The sequence below is a fragment of the Staurois parvus genome, unplaced genomic scaffold, assembly GCF_062004578.1.
Source record: "Staurois parvus isolate SC_StPar_1 unplaced genomic scaffold, SC_StPar_1.0 ptg000582l, whole genome shotgun sequence".
Lineage (NCBI taxonomy): Eukaryota > Metazoa > Chordata > Amphibia > Anura > Ranidae > Staurois > Staurois parvus.
Window position 1 is genome coordinate 846,846 of NW_028318378.1, and position 15,623 is coordinate 862,468.

The following is a 15,623-nucleotide window of genomic DNA, read 5'->3' on the forward strand; positions in this document are numbered from 1 at the left end:
GATGACTATATAGTATATTGTTGGGAATTATAATGATTTCTATGGTATGTTTCCCTGACATATATGACACCTCAGCTTCCATTCTTCCCTTGGTATATATATATATTTATATCTGGTGGTATATCATTGTTGATGACTATATAGTATATTGTTGGGAATTATAATGATTTCTATGGTATGTTTCCCCTGACATATATGACACCTCAGCTTCCATTCTTCCTTGGTATATATATATATATTTATATCTGGTGGTATATCATTGTTGATGACTATATAGTATATTGTTGGGAATTATAATGATTTATATGGTATGTTTCCCCTGACATATATGACACCTCAGCTTCCATTCTTCCCTTGGTATATATATATATATTTATATCTGGTGGTATATCATTGTTGATGACTATATAGTATATTGTTGGGAATTATAATGATTTATATGGTATGTTTCCCCTGACATATATGACACCTCAGCTTCCATTCTTCCCTTGGTATATATATATATATATTTATATCTGGTGGTATATCATTGTTGATGACTATATAGTATATTGTTGGGAATTATAATGATTTATATGGTATGTTTCCCTGACATATATGACACCTCAGCTTCCATTCTTCCCTTGGTATATATATATATATTTATATCTGGTGGTATATCATTGTTAGTGACTATATAGTATATTGTTGGGAATTATAATGATTTATATGGTATGTTTCCCCTGACATATATGACACCTCAGCTTCCATTCTTCCCTTGGTATATATATATATATTTATATCTGGTGGTATATCATTGTTAGTGACTATATAGTATATTGTTGGGAATTATAATGATTTCTATGGTATGTTTCCCTGACATATATGACACCTCAGCTTCCATTCTTCCCTTGGTATATATATATATTTATATCTGGTGGTATATCATTGTTGATGACTATATAGTATATTGTTGGGAATTATAATGATTTCTATGGTATGTTTCCCTGACATATATGACACCTCAGCTTCCATTCTTCCCTTGGTATATATATATATTTATATCTGGTGGTATATCATTGTTGATGACTATATAGTATATTGTTGGGAATTATAATGATTTCTATGGTATGTTTCCCCTGACATATATGACACCTCAGCTTCCATTCTTCCTTGGTATATATATATATATTTATATCTGGTGGTATATCATTGTTGATGACTATATAGTATATTGTTGGGAATTATAATGATTTATATGGTATGTTTCCCCTGACATATATGACACCTCAGCTTCCATTCTTCCCTTGGTATATATATATATATTTATATCTGGTGGTATATCATTGTTGATGACTATATAGTATATTGTTGGGAATTATAATGATTTATATGGTATGTTTCCCCTGACATATATGACACCTCAGCTTCCATTCTTCCCTTGGTATATATATATATATTTATATCTGGTGGTATATCATTGTTGATGACTATATAGTATATTGTTGGGAATTATAATGATTTCTATGGTATGTTTCCCTGACATATATGAGACCTCAGCTTCCATTCTTCCCTTGGTATATATATATATATTTATATCTGGTGGTATATCATTGTTAGTGACTATATAGTATATTGTTGGGAATTATAATGATTTATATGGTATGTTTCCCCTGACATATATGACACCTCAGCTTCCATTCTTCCCTTGGTATATATATATATATATTTATATCTGGTGGTATATCATTGTTGATGACTATATAGTATATTGTTGGGAATTATAATGATTTATATGGTATGTTTCCCTGACATATATGACACCTCAGCTTCCATTCTTCCCTTGGTATATATATATATATTTATATCTGGTGGTATATCATTGTTAGTGACTATATAGTATATTGTTGGGAATTATAATGATTTATATGGTATGTTTCCCCTGACATATATGACACCTCAGCTTCCATTCTTCCCTTGGTATATATATATATTTATATCTGGTGGTATATCATTGTTGATGACTATATAGTATATTGTTGGGAATTATAATGATTTATATGGTATGTTTCCCCTGACATATATGACACCTCAGCTTCCATTCTTCCCTTGGTATATATATATATATATATTTATATCTGGTGGTATATCATTGTTGATGACTATATAGTATATTGTTGGGAATTATAATGATTTATATGGTATGTTTCCCCTGACATATATGACACCTCAGCTTCCATTCTTCCCTTGGTATATATATATATTTATATCTGGTGGTATATCATTGTTAATGACTATATAGTATATTGTTGGGAATTATAATGATTTCTATGGTATGTTTCCCCTGACATATATGACACCTCAGCTTCCATTCTTCCCTTGGTATATATATATATTTATATCTGGTGGTATATCATTGTTGATGACTATATAGTATATTGTTGGGAATTATAATGATTTATATGGTATGTTTCTCTGACATATATGACACCTCAGCTTCCATTCTTCCCTTGGTATATATATATATTTATATCTGGTGGTATATCATTGTTGATGACTATATAGTATATTGTTGGGAATTATAATGATTTCTATGGTATGTTTCCCTGACATATATGAGACCTCAGCTTCCATTCTTCCCTTGGTATATATATATATTTATATCTGGTGGTATATCATTGTTAGTGACTATATAGTATATTGTTGGAAATTATAATGATTTATATGGTATGTTTCCCCTGACATATATGACACCTCAGCTTCCATTCTTCCCTTGGTATATATATATATATTTATATCTGGTGGTATATCATTGTTAGTGACTATATAGTATATTGTTGGGAATTATAATGATTTATATGGCATGTTTCCCTAACATATATGACACCTCAGCTTCCATTTTTCCCTTGGTATATATATATATTTATATCTGGTGGTATATCATTGTTGATGACTATATAGTATATTGTTGGGAATTATAATGATTTCTATGGTATGTTTCCCCTGACATATATGACACCTCAGCTTCCATTCTTCCCTTGGTATATATATATATATATTTATATCTGATGGTATATCATTGTTAGTGACTATATAGTATATTGTTGGGAATTATAATGATTTCTATGGTATGTTTCCCCTGACATATATGACACCTCAGCTTCCATTCTTCCTTGGTATATATATATATATTTATATCTGGTGGTATATCATTGTTGATGACTATATAGTATATTGTTGGGAATTATAATGATTTATATGGTATGTTTCCCTGACATATATGACACCTCAGCTTCCATTCTTCCCTTGGTATATATATATATTTATATCTGGTGGTATATCATTGTTAGTGACTATATAGTATATTGTTGGGAATTATAATGATTTATATGGTATGTTTCCCCTGACATATATGACACCTCAGCTTCCATTCTTCCCTTGGTATATATATATATATTTATATCTGGTGGTATATCATTGTTGATGACTATATAGTATATTGTTGGGAATTATAATGATTTATATGGTATGTTTCCCTGACATATATGACACCTCAGCTTCCATTCTTCCCTTGGTATATATATATATTTATATCTGGTGGTATATCATTGTTGATGACTATATAGTATATTGTTGGGAATTATAATGATTTCTATGGTATGTTTCCCCTGACATATATGACACCTCAGCTTCCATTCTTCCCTTGGTATATATATATATATTTATATCTGGTGGTATATCATTGTTAGTGACTATATAGTATATTGTTGGGAATTATAATGATTTCTATGGTATGTTTCCCCTGACATATATGACACCTCAGCTTCCATTCTTCCCTTGGTATATATATATATATTTATATCTGGTGGTATATCATTGTTGATGACTATATAGTATATTGTTGGGAATTATAATGATTTATATGGTATGTTTCCCTGACATATATGACACCTCAGCTTCCATTCTTCCCTTGGTATATATATATATATTTATATCTGGTGGTATATCATTGTTGATGACTATATAGTATATTGTTGGGAATTATAATGATTTATATGGTATGTTTCCCTGACATATATGACACCTCAGCTTCCATTCTTCCCTTGGTATATATATATATATTTATATCTGGTGGTATATCATTGTTGATGACTATATAGTATATTGTTGGGAATTATAATGATTTCTATGGTATGTTTCCCCTGACATATATGACACCTCAGCTTCCATTCTTCCCTTTGGTATATGCCTGGATTTAGGACACTCAATTGTTGTCCCTTTTCTTATATCGCCTTGTTTTGATCCAACAACTGATCACTACTTACTGACCTATCCGGACCCCACTACTATCTAATATTTACTGTGTATTTGCTGACACTTGTATATGTCACTCCAGCTTGTATCCTTCAAAATACCTAAGGAAAAATGGCGCCCGCTTAGCCGTGCGTGCGCACTAAGTTACGTCTTCTCAAAGATGGCGCATGTATAATGCGAATGCGCCGTCGTCTATATAAACTGATGGCACGCGGCTTGGCATTATTGGTGTTCCCCTCAGATGACCTGTGGGTGCACGAAACGCGTAAGGAGGAGCCAATAATGCCATGATGTCACGCCGCCGGAGCAACGTGGAGCTCCGGCGGCCATCTTTAACTCTGGCCGGTTAGTCCATGCGGTTTTGCTTACTCACCCTATGTGGTTTTATCTGGATACCTATTATTATCTCAATAAACATTCATACTACTACACTATGGGATGTGTTTGCCTTGACTCCCCCGGGGAGTATTGATTTACAGACATCCAATGCCCAGTTCCCAGAGAGGGAGCCTCTATTACACCCAGTGAGCTGCACCCATCCATCCCTTAAGGCGAACTCTGGAAAACCCAGATTCATCATCTTAAAGTCCCAGGACCCATCCCCCATGAGAGGGAGTTTACTCTCTTCCTGCCCTGAGATGACCATTAGATGACAGCAGGATTTATTACAAAACGCACATTATTTTACGCGTTCCGGTGAGTGCGCATTTCTTCCAGACCTGATTGCACAGCACCGTTTCCAGGACTGTACAGGATATATGAGCACTTAGTCACTTTATGAACTTTTATATGTCTGGTGTTATTTATATCACGAGTTTATTTTTCAGAATCAATTTGTGAATATTTATGTCACTTTTATGTACCTTTTTGACCTTTTACAATAATTTTCGTGCTGCACACTATTATTTACATTGCTGATTGTAAGGATTTACTTGGTTACCTTGTGCATAGCGGCTGATATCCATTTTTGTGCGCTCACATATACCTACCATACATACTGTATTCCCAGATGGTGGGGACTGGACCTCCTGAAGGAAGGATAGGGGAACCTGAAAATTGTCCTGGGCAGGAAGGGGGGAAAAGTGCCCGGAATTGAAGGGGTTAAAGGGCAAATATGACAAGAAAACATTCAAAATGCTGAACACAGCACAAGGCCGGGATCACACCTTGAGACATTTCTCAGGGCTGCAGTTCCTCTGAGCTCCACAAGGTGGTGATCTCGCTTATACCCAAACAGGAAGTCTCTATGGAAATGATGTCAGCTACAGAAAGGAAGTGATGTCACGTACAGACAGGAAATTATGTCAGGTACAGATAGAACGTTCCATGTGGCACAAAGAAGAGGAGACATTGGGGGAAGTGGCAGCAGAGGAGGTAATAATGTTATTTCCTATTTACACCCAGTAACCCCCCGTCATGTCCATCCTCTTCCTCCATAGTCCATCTTCTTCCTCCATCATCATGTCTGTCCTCTTCCTCCATAGTCACGTCCATCCTCTTCCTCCATAGTCATGTCTGTCCTCTTCCTCCATAGTCACGTCCGTCCTCTTCCTCCATAGCCATGTCTGTCCTCTTCCTCCATAGCCATGTCTGTCCTCTTCCTCCATAGTCACGTCCATCCTCTTCCTCCATAGTCACGTCCGTCCTCTTCCTCCATAGTCACGTCCGTCCTCTTCCTCCATAGTCACGTCTGTCCTCTTCCTCCATAGTCACGTCCGTCCTCTTCCTCCATAGTCACGTCTGTCCTCTTCCTCCATAGTCACGTCCGTCCTCTTCCTCCATAGTCACATCCGTCCTCTTCCTCCATAGTCACGTCTGTCCTCTTCCTCCATAGTCACGTCCGTCCTCTTCCTCCATAGTCACGTCCGTCCTCTTCCTCCATAGTCACGTCCGTCCTCTTCCTCCATAGTCACGTCCGTCCTCTTCCTCCATAGTCACGTCCGTCCTCTTCCTCCATTGTCACGTCCGTCCTCTTTCTCCATTGTCACGTCCGTCCTCTTTCTCCATAGTCATGTCCGTCCTCTTCCTCCATAGTCACTGTGACGTCTTTTATCTCCAGCAGATGATGACACACACATATATAGTGTGGGAACCCAGATGAACCCCTTCAGGGGCAGAACATTCCCCCACTTCCGGGGCCGGAACATTCTCCTCATTGTGGAGATAAATTCTAGTAATATGGTCCTCTAAACAAACAGCACTGACAATAAATAGACAAGACAAGGACCATCCTGACCATACATGGCCTACAAAGGGCAATGATGACACTACACAGGCAGCCAATGGGCAATCATTACACTATGCAGCCAACACAATGATGGAGTGCCGGGGTCAGGAGTATGGAGCATAGAGCCCCTTACATTGCTGCTCAGGAGGAAGGAAACATTCCCCAGCCGGCCATGAAGAATATGTTCCATCATTGGTGTCAGAGGGAGGGAAATACTGAGGGGTCTGAGGGAAGTAGAGGAGATGAGGGGCTGTGAGGGTTTAGTAAAGCTGAAGGACTTTAGGGCCTCTGAAGTTTGAATTTGGGACCTTTTAGAGGGTAGTCAGGCTGCAGGGCTTTGGGGAAATAGGGGGCTGAAGGGCTCAGGGGACTCGGAAGGAGGGGAGGTCTCTGGGTCTGTGGTGCCCCCCCACCTGTACTTTTTTTTCCGACCGTACAGAACCAGCAATCTTAACCATGTTATTGTCTCACTGGTCATGTGACATGTTCTGGAATTTCAAGTAACATAGAGAAGGACATTCCTTCACTTAGTGAGCACTTGTTCTTAGAGGAGTCCTGATTCAGCTGCAAACCAGTTCAGAAACAAAACAAACCCAACAGAGAAAAGAGGATTTCTGATCCGACAGCCCAAGAGGGTTCCAGGTCCTTCAAGATGTAACAAACACTAAACAGTCCAAACTAAATGTCTTCCCATGGGGGGAGTAGTCCTTACATGTCCAGCAACCCTCCTATTCCCCCCTCACATCCACATCCTATTATTGTGTGACCAATACATCCAAATCATTCTTACTTTCATTTCCCAAAGTTATCCGTCTACAAGGAGACCTGTATAGATCACATGATGGCACCAATGAGGATGGAGGAGGACCGGAGTCACATGACTGAGAAGATACTAAACCTCACCCTGGAGATCATCTACCTGCTGACCGGAGAGGTGAGGAGGATTCTGGGAGGTCACATGACATCACTCTTATCTCTATTAATAAAACACAGACCTGACCGGAGAGGTGAGGAGGATTCTGGGAGGTCACATGACATCACTCTCATCTCTATTAATAAAACACAGACCTGACCGGAGAGGTGAGGAGGATTCTGGGAGGTCACATGACATCACTCTCATCTCTATTAATAAAACACAGACCTGACCGGAGAGGTGAGGAGGATTCTGGGATTCTAACATGATATTCCTATTGGTTCCTCAATACAGAGATTTCCTCTCCTGAAGTCAGGTGATCATATGAACATCACAGTGCCTCCATGTGACTCCCTAAACCCTGAGAGACACAACATGCAGAAGATTCTAGAAGTCACCAAGAAGATGATGGAGCTGCTGACAGGAGAGGTGAGCGGTGCCGGGAATTCTGGGACATTCTCCAGTAACAGACAAGGGATGTGTCTGGATGGTGACTGTATCATTGTGTGTGTCAGGTTCCTATAAGGTGTCAGGGTGTCACTGTCTATTTCTCCATGGAGGAGTGGGAGTATTTAGAAGGACACAAGGATCTCTACAAGGACGTCATGATGGACAATCAGCCGCCCCTCACATCACCGGGTAAGAGGAGACTTTATTGTAAAGGAGAGAGCAGTACGGAGGATCCACCTAGATCCCCCATCATCTGATAAACACATAGAAACAATGGATTCAGTCAGTGTGTGTGTTTCCTACAGATGGATCCAGTCATGGGAACCCACCAGAGAGATGTCCCCGTCCTCTGTATTCCCGGGATTCCACACAGGAAGGTCACACCATCCCTCACCATCATCAGGTAGATGATGACAATTATTGGTAGTTGTGATTTATACACAGCATGTTTGTTACAATGAATGTTTTATTATATCTTTCAGAGTGGAATCCTCGGGGATGAGAATATTGTTGTTAAAGAAGAGTATAAAGAGGAGGATGAGGAGTATGGAGTGATGGAGGAGTTTTCAGAAGGACACAAGGATATGATGGAGCCACCTAATACCAGGAACCCACCAGAGAGATGTCCCAGTCCTCTGTATTCCCGGGATTCCACACAGGAAGGTCACACCATCCCTCACCATTGCAAGGTTGGTGGGATGGAGAATCTAGAACATGGACTTGTAGGGGGGATAAGTGGATACTTTTATGTGATATTCTCTCTCATTTCCTTGATTTAGAGTGGAGATCCAATCGATATAGAATTTGAGGTGAAAGCAGAAGAAGAAGAGGCGTATGTGAGGGATGATCAGCAGTCTATGGAGGAGGATGGAATAACGGGGACATTTATAGAGGAGGACACTCCTACAGAGATCAGCACAGGTGGGTCATGAACACTAAATCCATTCCTCCACCCATACTGCTCACTGATTGGTCCAGAGTAGGGCGGGGACTGGGTGATATCAGCCTGTAATCCCCTGGTCACTTTCCTGAGCTGTGTTCCCCGTCCTGTATTCCTGGATTTCTCTCGGATAATCTTCCTTCTCTGTGCTGCAGACACAATTTATGTATCTAGACTGGATTTATGGAGGTTCTGGGGTTCAGCTGGCAACATAATGTTTTTCAGCACAAGCGATACTAGACCTAGGCACCTGGGGTGTGTGTCTTGGGTGTTCTTCCCCATGCCTAGATCTAGTAAGATCTCTGACAGAACAATCCTCCCAGGGTTCCTTGCTCTGTGTTCTGCTGGCTGTGCCGGGTGGAGGGATATGTCTGTAGTGTCTCAGACCCAAGTCACTGAGTGCAGTCTCAGGAGATGGGAGGCAGCGATGTGGGATCTCTGCAACTTGTCTACAGTAAACATTTATGCTTCCACTGATTACTGAATACCAATATTATGAGTCCTGACCCTTATACTGTATAATTTATATTGTACATTACATACTCCTGACTTCAGGATCAGTCCAGTCTCCATCTTGGTTGTTCTCCCCCCATCCTCACTCTCTGACCTCTGGTGGGGCTCAGCCCCGCTGTTCTTCATGACTAAATCATGGACTAAATAAGGAAGTGCAGTACTTCTTGTGTTGGGAAGATGGTGATGAGTGATAGAGGGGGTGGGGACCCTCGTCCTATAATCCCCTCATCACTGTCCCTCCTATAAAAGACACTTCTGGTTGTTTCCTCACTCTCTGACTAAGGTCCATGAATAAAGAAATTACCTGGTAAGAGATCAGAGGAGCTATTTCCTAGTTCCCTTGAGGGTGGAATTGTAAGCTCCTCAGAGACCAAGCTGCCTGATGTGGGCGGAGTCCTGGTTTGGGGGAACCAATCAGCTCCTGTCTAGTAATCCTCTTTGTCTTTGTATTTTAGTCCATGGCCGGGAGATGAGGAAAACCTCCGAGGATTGTCTCCCTTTGTCTCCAGACTGGAAAGTAGAAGATGAGGACATCACACAGTATAGTCCAGGAGAAAACCCGGCTTCCTCCAATGTCCATCCGGCACCACCCAGTGTAGATGGACCATCGGATTCCTCGTATCCTGAGGCACCTCAAACTGTGCGGGACCGGGCTTGCCTTCCAACAGGGAAGAGCTTCTCCTGTCCTGAGTGCGGGAAGGGTTTCCGTTCTAAATCCTATCTTAATGTGCATAAAAGATCTCACACGGGGGAGAAGCCGTATTCCTGTCCTGAGTGCGGGAAATGTTTTTCACAAAAATCAAATCTTGTCATACATGAAAGGTCTCACACAGGTGAGAAGCCGTATTCCTGTTCTGAGTGCTGGAAATGTTTTTCAGTGAAGTCTCATCTTTACAGACATCAGAGATTGCACACAGGGGAGAAGCCGTATTCTTGTCCTGAGTGTGGAAAATGTTTTTCAGATAAGTCCCATCTTTACGAACATCAGAGAACTCACACGGGATTGAAGCCGTATTCCTGTCCTGAGTGCGGGAAATGTTTTTCAGTGAAGTCCAGTTTTTACAAACATCAGAGATCTCACACAGTGGAGAAGCCATATTCCTGTCCTGAGTGCGGGAAATGTTTTTCAGTGAAGTCCAGTTTTTACAAACATCAGAGATCTCACACAGTGGAGAAGCCATATTCCTGTCCTGAGTGCGGGAAATGTTTTTCATATAAGTCCACTCTTTTCAGACATCAGAGATCTCACAAGGTGTAAAGCTACTTTCCTGTCCTGAGTGAGATAAATGTTCCTCACTGAAGTCCTGTTTTCCTGTACATCAGGTATTATAACGGGGTAGATAGATCAGACAGGGGTCAGTACTTATTGGGGGGAGGAATGGGGAAAGATGGGGGGAGGGCTATGGCAGATGATAAGAAGGTTCCCATGTTACAAACAACCAGTGGAATTGGTACCATTTGTATGAAAATAAAAAATACACAAAATCCGTGTGAACAAGGTGTCGGTGAATGAAAGTGTTTGTTCCTCAATGCCAGAAGTGTGCCCAGCACAATAGGTGAGTTGGAAGGTTTGGTGCATGAAGAGAACTAGGATTGAATTGGTATTGCTGAATCTTGGCTTCATTCCTCACATGACTGGGCCATTCATATTCCTGGCTAGGTTCTCTTTCGGAGAGACGGGGGAAATAGGAAAGGTGGTGGTGTCTGTCTCTATGTGAGAAGTGATCTCAGAGCGAGTGTGAAAGAGGACCTAGTTGATGGAGAGTGTGATGAGGCTGAAGGATTATGGGTGGAACTGCACATGGGGGGCGGTACTACAAAGGTAATCATTGGAGTTTGTTATAGGCCTCCCAGTGTTAATGAGGAGGTGGAGACTCAGCTCCTCCCACAGATGGAAAGGGCTGGGACAGTGATAATAATGGGGGATGGTAACTACCCGGAAAGTGACTGGAGTAATGGTACTGCAGGAACATTTAAAGGCCAAAAATGTATAAACCTTCTACAGGACTTTTTTATGGTGCAGTTCATAGATGCCCCAACTAGGAATGATGCTCTGCTGGACCTGGTCATCTCCAACCATGCAGAGCTTATTACGAATGTCCATATAAAAGAACATCTGGGTAACAGTGACCATAACATGATTTCATTTATTGTTAGCTGTAGCTAGCACATAAGGGAAAAATAAAAACACTCAACTTTAAGAGAGCTAATTTTCCAAGGCTGAGAGCTGCTCTCCAAGACTTAGACTGGGAGGGAATAATTGATGAACACAACACAGAAATGGGAGTTCTTCACAAAGACTGTATGTGACCACACTGCAAAATATATTCCCATGGGCAACAAGTATAAAAGGCTACAAATCCAACCTATGTGGCTTACGGCCAAAGTTACAAAAGCGATAGATAATAAGAAAAGAGCTTTTATTACATATAACAATGAAGGAACGCGATCATCGTTTACACATTACAGAGAATAGAACAGAATATGCAAAAAGGAAATAAAGGCGCAAAAACTGAAAAGAAACGACAGAAAGATATCAGGACGACCCCAAAACATTCCTCCAATATATGAATAGTAGAAAGGTCCGGTCCCAGCATGTAGGCCCTTTACAGAATCCTCTAGAGGGGGGGGGACAAAGAGAAGGACAATGTATGAAATCCCTTCTTCAGCTCTGTGTATACAAAGGAGCATGGGGGGGCTCTTGTCCATAATGGGGGGTGGTACTGACACCCCCCACATGATCCACATTGGCTCACAATTGATATGATGCAGAAATATTTAGCCAGAATAAAGCCCCTGGACCGGATGGCAGACACCCACGGGGCCTTAAAGAATTCAGCTCTGTCATCTCACAGCCATTGTTTCTCATTGTTAGGGACTCTTTAATGACTGGCATAGTACCACTGGATTGGTGTAAGGCCAATGTGGGGCCAATATTTATAAAGGGGACAAAATCTCAAGTAATTATAGACCTGTTAGTGTAACTTCTATAGTTGGGAAGATACTGGAGAGTTTAATAAAAGACCAGAGAGAGGAGTTCTTGCTGGAAACAAATATTGTAAGCCACAGACAACATGGATTCATCAAAGACAGAAGTTGTCACAGAAATATGATTTCTTTTATGAAGAGGTGAGCAAAACCTTGGACAGAGGAGTGGCTGTAGACGTGGTATACTTGGACAGAGGGGTGGCGGTGGAGGCAGTATACTTAGACAGATGGGTGGCGCTGCATGTGGTATACATGGACAGAGGGGTGGCGGTGGATGTGGTATACTTGGACAGAGGGGTGGCGGTGGTCGTGGTATACTTGGACAGAGGGGTGGCGGTGGACGTGGTACACTTGGACAGAGGGGTGGTGGTGGACGTGGTATACTTGGACAGAGGGGTGGCGGTGGAGGCAGTATACTTAGACAGATGGGTGGCGCTGCATGTGGTATACATGGACAGAGGGGTGGCGGTGGATGTGGTATACTTGGACAGAGGGGTGGCGGTGGTCGTGGTATACTTGGACAGAGGGGTGGCGGTGGACGTGGTACACTTGGACAGAGGGGTGGTGGTGGACGTGGTATACTTGGACAGAGGGGTGGCGGTGGACGTGGTATACTTGGACAGAGGGGTGGTGGTGGACGTGGTATACTTGGACAGAGGGGTGGTGGTGAATGTGGTACACTTGGACAGAGGGGTGGTGGTGGACGTGGTATACTTGGGACAGAGGGGTGGCGGTGGACGTGGTATACTTGGACAGAGGAGTGGGTGTGGACATGGTATACTTGGACAGAGGGGTGGCGGTGGACGTGGTATACTTGGACAGAGGTTTGGCGTTGGACGTGGTATACTTGGACAGAGGGGTGGCGGTGGACGTGGTATACTTGGACAGAGGGGTGGCTGTGGACGCGCTATACTTGGACAAAGGGGTGGCAGTGGACGCGGTATACTTGGACAGAGGGGTGGCGGTGGACGCGGTATACTTGGAAAGAGGGGGGGCGGTGGACGTGGTATACTTGGACAGAAGGGTGGCGGTGGACGTGGTATACTTGGAAAGAGGGGGGGCGGTGGACGTGGTATACTTGGACAGTGGGGTGGCGGTGGACGTGGTATACTTGGACAGAGGGGGGCGGTGGACGTGGTATACTTGGACAGGGGGGGGGGTGGTGGACGTGGTATACTTGGACAGATGGGTGGCGGTGGACGTGGTATACTTGGACAGAGGGGTGGTGGTGGACGTGGTATACTTGGACAGAGGGGTGGCGGTGGACGTGGTATACTTGAACAGAGGGGTGGCGGTGGACGTGGTATACTTGGACAGAGGGGTGGCGGTGGACGCGGTATACTTGGACAGAGGGGTGGCGGTGGACGTGATATACTTGGACAGAGGGGTGGCATTGGACGTGGTATACTTGGACACAGTTCCCCACACACGGCTAATGTGTAAGGTAAAGTCTATGAGCTGGAAATTCTGAATGTAAATGGATAGAAAACTGGCTAAAAGATCGTATTCAGAGAGTAGTGGTTAATGATTCATACTCTGAATGGTCTGGGGGTGTCAGTGGTGTACCCCAATGTTCAGTGTTGTCAGTGGTGTACCCCAAGGTTCAGTGTTATTAGTGGTGTACCCAAAGGCTCAGTGTTATTAGTGGGGTACCCCAGGATTCAGTGTTATTAGTGGGGTACCCCAAGGTTCAGTGTTATTAGTGGTGTACCCAAAGGCTCAGTGTTATTAGTGGGGTACCCCAAGGTTCAGTGTTATTAGTGGGGTACCCCAAGGGTCAGTGTTATCAGTGGGGTACCCAAAGGTTCAGTGTTATTAGTGGTGTACCCCAAGGTTCAGTGTTATTAGTGGGGTACCCCAAGGTTCAGTGTTATTAGTGGTGTACCCCAAGGTTCAGTGTTATTAGTGGGGTACCCCAAGGTTCAGTGTTATTAGTGGGGTTCCCCAGGGTTCAGTGTTATTAGTGGGGTACCCAAAGGTTCAGTGTTATTAGTGGTGTACCCCAAGGTTCAGTGTTATTAGTGGGGTACCCCAAGGTTCAGTGTTATTAGTGGTGTACCCCAAGGTTCAGTGTTATTAGTGGGGTACCCCAAGGTTCAGTGTTATTAGTGGGGTTCCCCAGGGTTCAGTGTTATTAGTGGGGTACCCCAAGGTTCAGTGTTATTAGTGGGGTTCCCCAGGGTTCAGTGTTATTAGTGGGGTACCCCAAGGTTCAGTGTTATTAGTGGGGTACCCCAAGGTTCAGTGTTATTAGTGGTGTACCCCAAGGGTCAGTGTTATTAGTGGGGTACCCCAAGGTTCAGTGTTATTAGTGGGGTACCCCAGGGTTCAGTGTTATTAGTGGGGTACCCCAGGGTTCAGTGTTGGGACCCTTACTTATTAATATATATATAAACAATATGGGGTGTGAGATTATAAATCCCATTCCAGTCTTTGCAGATGACACCAAGCTGTGCCGGGGAATAACGTCCTTACAGGATGTCTCCAACTTACAAGCTGACCTCAATGCTCTGTGTAATGAGATGTTGTAACCTGAGTCCTCTACATATAGTGGGGACTCCCCATTGTTGGACACCATTTTTGGATGTTCTTATCAGTAATCCATCTCTAATACTGAATTGAGATTTGGATGTCACTAATAATTGGAGGTCTTCTTTTTGGGCGTAGTCTTCCTCCAATATAGGGTGTTACAGGGTCTTCTATGTGTTTATTATTATTATACAGGATTTATGGCACCAACAGTCTGTGCAGCGCTGTACAATATAAGGGGGCGGTACAATTACAATACATTTCAGTACAGAAGGAATAGGAGGGCCCGGCCCGTGGAACTTACAATCTGAAGGAAGGGGGAGGGGATACAAAAGGTGATAGCTGCAGGGGATGATCTGGTGGAGGTGATTCAAGTACAGTTCTTAGGTGGGGGTGGGGTAGGTTTTCCTGAATAAGTGAGTTTTCAAAGATCGCCTAAAGGCAGACAGGGTGGGGGCTGACTGAACATGCTGTGGTAGGGAGTTCCAGAGGATGGGAGAGGCTCTGGAGAAGTCCTGGATGCGAGTGTGGGAGGAGGTGATGGGGGAGCTGGAGAGGAAGATATCTTGGGAGGAGCGGAGTGGGTGATTTGGGCAGTATCTGCAGATGAGGTTGGTGATGTAGCTAGGGGCAGTGTTGTGGATGTCTTTGTAGGTTGTGGTTAGTATTTTGAATTTTATATGTTGGGTTAGTGGAAGTCAGTGAAGGGATTGGCAGAGAGGGGTGGAGAACACTGATTGGAAGTCAGTGAAGGGATTGGCAGAGAGGGG

At 42.8% G+C, this 15,623-nt stretch overlaps 1 long non-coding RNA gene across 1 annotated transcript in view; it reads right to left on the reverse strand.

Moving 5' to 3' along the window:
- Positions 1-5,258, reverse strand: part of LOC149450107 (uncharacterized) — a 50,317-nt gene extending 45,059 nt beyond the window's left edge. The window contains exon 1 of the long non-coding RNA XR_016315306.1: positions 5,234-5,258. This is a non-coding gene — a long non-coding RNA (uncharacterized LOC149450107). The remainder of the gene's footprint in view (positions 1-5,233) is intronic.
- Between the last annotated feature and the right edge of the window lie 10,365 nt (positions 5,259-15,623).